The sequence below is a fragment of the Myxocyprinus asiaticus genome, chromosome 15, assembly GCF_019703515.2.
Source record: "Myxocyprinus asiaticus isolate MX2 ecotype Aquarium Trade chromosome 15, UBuf_Myxa_2, whole genome shotgun sequence".
NCBI classification, from domain to species: Eukaryota; Metazoa; Chordata; class Actinopteri; order Cypriniformes; family Catostomidae; genus Myxocyprinus; species Myxocyprinus asiaticus.
The window spans coordinates 32,553,711-32,560,141 of record NC_059358.1 but is presented as its reverse complement, the minus strand read 5'-3'; the positions used below and the strand labels follow the sequence as shown (position 1 = coordinate 32,560,141).

The 6,431-nt window shown below is 35.5% G+C and overlaps 1 protein-coding gene and 1 pseudogene across 4 annotated transcripts in view; both read left to right on the top strand.

Annotated features, from left to right (window-relative positions):
• The first annotated feature begins 891 nt into the window (after positions 1 to 891).
• On the top strand, positions 892 to 2,680 carry LOC127452594 (pro-neuropeptide Y-like; annotated as a pseudogene).
• Positions 2,681 to 4,459: 1,779 nt separating this feature from the next.
• pals2a (protein associated with LIN7 2, MAGUK p55 family member a) overlaps positions 4,460 to 6,431 on the top strand; it is a 31,813-nt gene continuing 29,841 nt past the window's right edge. For 2 of the 4 annotated variants that reach the window (XM_051718173.1, XM_051718171.1), the window contains exon 1: positions 4,468 to 4,570. The gene's annotated coding sequence lies outside the window, so the exon portion shown is untranslated. Of the gene's footprint in view, positions 4,571 to 6,431 lie in introns of all 4 variants that reach the window. The other 2 variants (XM_051718172.1, XM_051718174.1) reach the window with 2 other exon arrangements.

Below are 6,431 nucleotides of genomic sequence, written 5' to 3'. Positions count from 1 at the left end.
GGCAAAATATAATTCTGTTTGCTTTTGGCAAAAGAATAATAATAATAATAATAATAATAATCTCCCTGAAGTTATGTTGTGTAGTTTACAATAACACACCTAGACGATTCATCCCTTGAGCTTATTCTTGCTATATAAAGATGGTGACGCCTGCTTGTCGTGTCAAACACTTTAAATGTGCTCCAGACCCGCTATAAGAACATGAGCAATTGTGCTTAGTCTGCCAGAACCACTGAGATACAGTTGCAGTGTCAGCCAAACTCTTAAAGGAAATCAGTCATCCGAAGACGGTAAGTATAAAAATGTAATTTTGTTTATAATCCCATGTAAGGCGTTAGTGGTTGCTGTGCTAGTTAAATTTCTGATCACAAGTAAGATACAGTGTTCACAAGGGCAGTGTCTCAGTAACTATATGATTTTGAGTCAAAAGTCTAATTACACAAATGTTTGTTTTCTCTGGCAGTGATTTTGTGTGTTGAGGGTACAATTTTATTCTAACCCATAAAAAAAATTCCAATGTATTTTTTTGTAATTGCTGTTTGATAAACAAGTGAACACGTTAAAACTACACTGGAATACACTGTGGCAAGTTTCAACAAAAAAATGCATATTTCAACAGAAATTTTTGTTAAGGACAGGTTGTCACGTGATTATATTTTGTAGTTTTATACAATTCATGCAGTTTAATTTCTGTTTACCAAAATCAAGTTTTAATATTGTTTGAGTGTTATTTCTTCTTCTTATTATTTTGACATGTTTGCTGTTTCATGAATTGTGCTTTATAATAGATTTGAATTTTACATTTGACTGAAAAGACTAAAATACCTTTTAAACACAGATGTGTTTTCTTTGATTTTCGATTGTATTTTAGCTATATTTTCCAAAAGGAATTCTTTCCAAATCAGTGTCTTTTATCAGTAGATTTACATTGTGAAAACTTTCCTCAAATAGCTCAGTTCAATGAACCATGTCTTTTCAAGTGGGCAATAATTATGCAAAATGTTAATAGATTTGTATTTTTATTTTTTGGAGCCAATACTTTAAAAGTTTGTGCTTACTTCCATAATAATAATAATTTCAGAAAGTGATTTAAACTTACCCTGAGAAATATTCACTGGAGTTTAATGTGAGGGGGAAAACGGAAAAAAGACTAGCCAGATTTCTAAGGCAGTCACTCCATACTTTTTGTGTATGTGTGGTACTATTTTTGTTTTAGATGCGCACCCATCAGTTAATGCTGCTGTTCATTTCTGCGGTGTGGACAGTGACAGTCACAGATGCTTATCCATCCATACCAGACAAAGTCATCTCTTCCGAAGACCTATACTATTCTGCCCTGAGACAGTATATCAATCTCATCACACGACAAAGGTGGGATTTAAAAAATAAATAAATAAATAAATTATATATATATATATATATATATATATATATATTTTTTTTTTTTTTAATTGAACCAATAGTGGAGAGAAAACCTGACAATAGCACGTTCTTAAGTATTAAGCCAGGAGTAAACTGAGTATAAATTAAGAAATAAAATAAAGAAATAGGCCTACAATTTATCACAGTAATCATACTTTTATATGTTCTTTAAAACTCATTAATAGATCAAATGGCTGTGTATTGTAAAATGTAAAAATAGTTTTTATTTTTATTTTTTTATCCCCTTTTCTCCCAATTTGGAATGCCCAATTCCCACTACTTAGTAGGTCCTCGTGGTGGCGCAGTTACTCACCTCAATCCGAGTGGTGGAGGACAAGTCTCAGTTGCCTCCACTTCTGAGACAGTCAGTCTGTGCATCTTATCACGTGGCTTGTTGTTCATGACACCGCAGAGACTCACAGCATGTGGAGGCTCATGCTACTCTCCGCGATGCACGCATAACTTACCACGTGCCCCACTGAGAGTGAGAACCCCTAATCGCAACCACAAGGAGGTTACCCCATGTGACTCTACCCTCCCTAGCAACCAGGCCAATTTAGTTGCTTAGGAGACCTGGCTGGAGTCACTCATCGCACCCTGGATTCGAACTCAGGACTCCAGTGGTGGTAGTCAGCGTCACTACTTGCTGAGCTACCCAGGCCCCTGTAAAATTATAATAATAATTTAATATTAGTATTATTATTATTATTTCATTTTACAATAAAAAAAATTGTATTAACACTAATACAAATATTAAACTGGTACACTGATAACCCAGATAACCCATTGTCCTAACCTCTCTCAGGTATGGGAAAAGAGCCAGTCCTGACGCTGTTCCCGAATCTGCTGCTGAGAGAGAGACCGGAGAGCATCCCCGAGTCAACGTATGAGGAAGCCGCTGAACAAAACAGGATCGGGTTAGAACACTATCAACGAATGTCAGGATGGTAGTGTTTTATTTGTTTGAAACTTCTCTGACACAAGTTGAGTTGCCCACTGATTGTTATTATACTTAAGGCTAGTAATTCCCAACTCATTAGTTAATTGTAGCTGGTTGTTTTCTTAAAAAAAGAAAAAAAAAAACTATTTTTTTACACTCTTTTTCATGCTGCAAGTTAGAATACATGCTTTTTTTATTGTGTCTTCTCAGATTCAAAGAAATGTCCATTTGGTGATGTTTGTTATCCATCAAGTGATTTTAGTGGTGACCAGAGAGTGGCAGTATGCAGCTTTAAAACTTTGCTCTGACACTGTGTCCATTCATTTTGATCACCATACACAATATTTACTGTGCATTGCTTGTGCATTAAAATCATTATATATAAATTAAGTTGTTTATTTGTGTCCCTGTTACAGTGTAATTACCTATGTAAGTACAGAGTATTAAATAATTTAATAACATGAAACTTAATATGTAATTAAGTTATGAAATAGCATGTACACATTGTAATTATGTGTAATAGACAAGAATTATTACATGTGTGTAACAGGCCAGTCTTATACCTATTTGTGTAATAGGAAGATCTTGTTACATACGTGAAACAGACAACTCTTGTTAAGAAACATTGGTGTTTGGGTGGCCTTTGCATGGTCAAATACTGTCACAATGGTAAAAAATAATTTCTACACGTGATTTCCACATAAATTATTTTAACTAGCAAAGGTCTATTGTGTGTATGGGCAAAAGTCAGGCTGTCAAAATTGGTTTTACTGTTCAATTGTTGCATTTTGTTCCAAGTAGAAATTATATCTATATAGTCCTGCACTGAACTTCCACCAGCCTGTCAGTATAGAGACAGAGAATCAAAAACTATAACATGTCAGCACACCATTATACAGCAGCATGCATGTAATGGCTTCATACTTACTCTTTTTTTTTTTTTTTTTTTTTTTTTAAAAAGATTTATTTTTTTTACTAAGTATCATGCCCCATAATGTGTGTCAAGATGCATTTAAGTGTATGTTTTTCAGTCTCCTCTGGCATTATCTCAATACACTGCACAAGTTTGGCAATAAACACTGAAAAATCAATGTAAAACATTTAAAAGAATTATACACCAAGTTATGTGATCAAGACTGTACTTTAATGTATGTGTAACTACATACCTTAACAAGCTGTGCATAAGTTTAAATTAACTCAGTACACAACTGAAAACATGTAACAGCTTCATAATTACATTTAAATTACACAATATTACACAGTATTAATCACCGTCACCTTCCTGTCAGCTTGGACCAGTCTGGCCATTCTCCTCTGACCTCTCTCATTAACAAGCAGTTTTCGTCCACAGAACTGCCGCTCGCTGGATGTTTTTTTCGCACCATACTCTATACACTCTAGAGACTGTTGTGTGTGAGAATCCCAGGAGATCAGCATTTACAGAAATACTCAAACCAGCCCATCTGGCACCAACAATCATGCCACGTTCAAAATCACTGAGATCACATTTTTTTCTCTCCATTCTGATGGTTGAAGTTAAAATTAACTGAAGCTCCTGACCCGTATCTTCATGATTTTATACATTACACTGCTGCCACACGATTGGCTGATTAGATAATCGCATGAATAAGTAGGTGTACAGGTGTACCTAATAAAGTGGCTGGTGAGCATACACAGTATATACATATATATATATATATACATATATATATATATATATATATATATATATATATATATATATATATATATATATATAGTGTAATCCTGTAATTGTAAACACATTATTGGATGATGATGATGGCACAGTTTTTATGAAAATTCATGAAATGATTAGCCTATGTCGAAGACAAATGATAACATTCATATTCACATTCAGTTGTAATTGCAGGGTCACCCACACCCTTAACGAATTGAGCAAGTAATGGGGTGGAGAAATTATGAAATCCTCTCACATATTTCTCAAATGAGTCGCACATGCACAGCTATTATGTTGTGCATAATAGCCCGCTGGCCTGTCCCCTTTACATTCCATGGCTCTGATTGGCCATTCTACTCAGACGTCATCGAAAGGGGCGGGTCCAAACATCCTTGACTGACGTATAGCGCACTAGTAGAGAAGGGATAGTCTTGTTCTGTCTGCTTGGGAAATTCATGAGGCTTTACATTTTTCACCGGGACACAGATCCACCCAGTGGGGTTAGTGAGGTAAGTTACGATGACTGTGGGTCTCTTTGTAGGTGCGGCTGTTTGTATGAGCAGTGCAGGTTATTGAGGGGTCTACACGTGGCTGTCTGTACAGCTGTCTCACACCGGGGACACTTTTGACTGGAGCGTTTACCAGCTAAATCCAGTTAGCCGTCTAATAATAAACAGCTGATTGCTGCTAGCGCTTTGTGGCTACACTGTTACTGCAAATTTTTGCTGCCAATTCAAGCTATGAATGAAAGAAATGCGAATACGAAGCGCGAACCGTACATTAAAATAATTTTGAGATTGAACTCGCCGATAGTTACTTAATGTTGGAGGAAATAATGACTTAAGGCGCGTGAGAGCGGTACTAGCACAACGCGAGCAATGTGCTCCTTGCGTCCCACGCGCTGCGCGTTTCCTTCAAGTTGAATGGGCCGCACGTGCGCTCGTGTTGCCATCATAAAAATCTACGGCTGTAACGTTACGTGCCCAGGTTCAGCATGGCTGGCGTACTCTAAATGTGTGTGCGCTGGAAAAGTAGCTGAAAAGCTTAATTCAAGAGTCAAAATGTTTTGTGTTATAGCTCAGTTACAACACTAATTACAAATGCATATCTGAATTTAGTCAGCTTTGCTTCTTAGCCATAAGGGATTTGTCTTTATAGTGGTGTCTTGTACAGAATGGAAGCTCTCAGAACAGGCACCAGCAGTCAAGCATGTTGAAGCAACAATAAGATGTGTAAAATGACAATGTTGTCATTGTTGAATGCTCATTGTCTGTTTGTTTGTGTCAGAGCTTGAAAGTACGGCTTCATTTAAATTAAGCAATAACCTGTTTGTGAAGGTGTGTCTGGTTATATAGGCTTTAAAGGAATATTCTGGGTTCAGTACAAGTTAAGCTCAATCAACAGCATTTGTTGTATAATGTTGATTACCACAAAATGAATTTCGACTCGTCCCTCATTTAAAAAAAAGCAACAATCGTCAGTGAGGCACTTGCAATGGAAGTGAATGGGGCCAATTTTTGGAGGGTTTAAAGGCAGAAATATGAAGTTTATAATTTTATAAAAAGCACTTATATTCATTTTTTTTGTTTGTGTGTTAAAACTCATGTATTATTTGAGCTGTAAAGCTGTTGAAATTGACATTTTTATAGACATTTTAGGGGTTTTGATATTACATCGTCATGGCAACGGAGTTGTAAAATTGGCTATAACTTTACACAGAAAATGTTAATAAGTGATTTTATCACACTAAAATCATGTTAACACACATAATGTTTATGTCTTGTGGCTAAACTTTTGAAAGAGTGAGTATTTTAACGTAAAAAATTTGGCCCCATTCACTTTCATTTTAAGTGCCTCACTGTAACAGATTTTTGCTTTTTTTTTAAGAAAAGGTGGGGCAAGCCATTTTTTTAAAAAAAATTTTTTAATTTTTTTGTGGTAATCAGTATCATGCCACAAATGCTGTCGATTGAGCTTAACATGTATTGAACCCGAGATATTCCTGTAATTAATCCTTAACATGGTTAAACATGGTCAAATGATATTAAAGCACATCATATGATGATGCACATCACAAGATGTGTTTGTCAGTGGATTGACATTAGGGATCATTTCAGTATTAAAACTTATCTGCTGTAAAATATTGTACAGAACAAACAAGTCGTGCTTACCATGTGTCAGGTCCATTGATGATTATAGTGATGAGTATTGTTGTTAATAAGGTTGTTATTACAAATTAAACCATATTTTCCAAGTTGAGCCACAGGACAATTAAAAAGAACAACTAGTATTATATAATTTTTGGTCGTCATTATTGGTTGAAAATAATTGTACCGTAAATTCTGTTATTTTAAGAAAACTGCCTCTGTT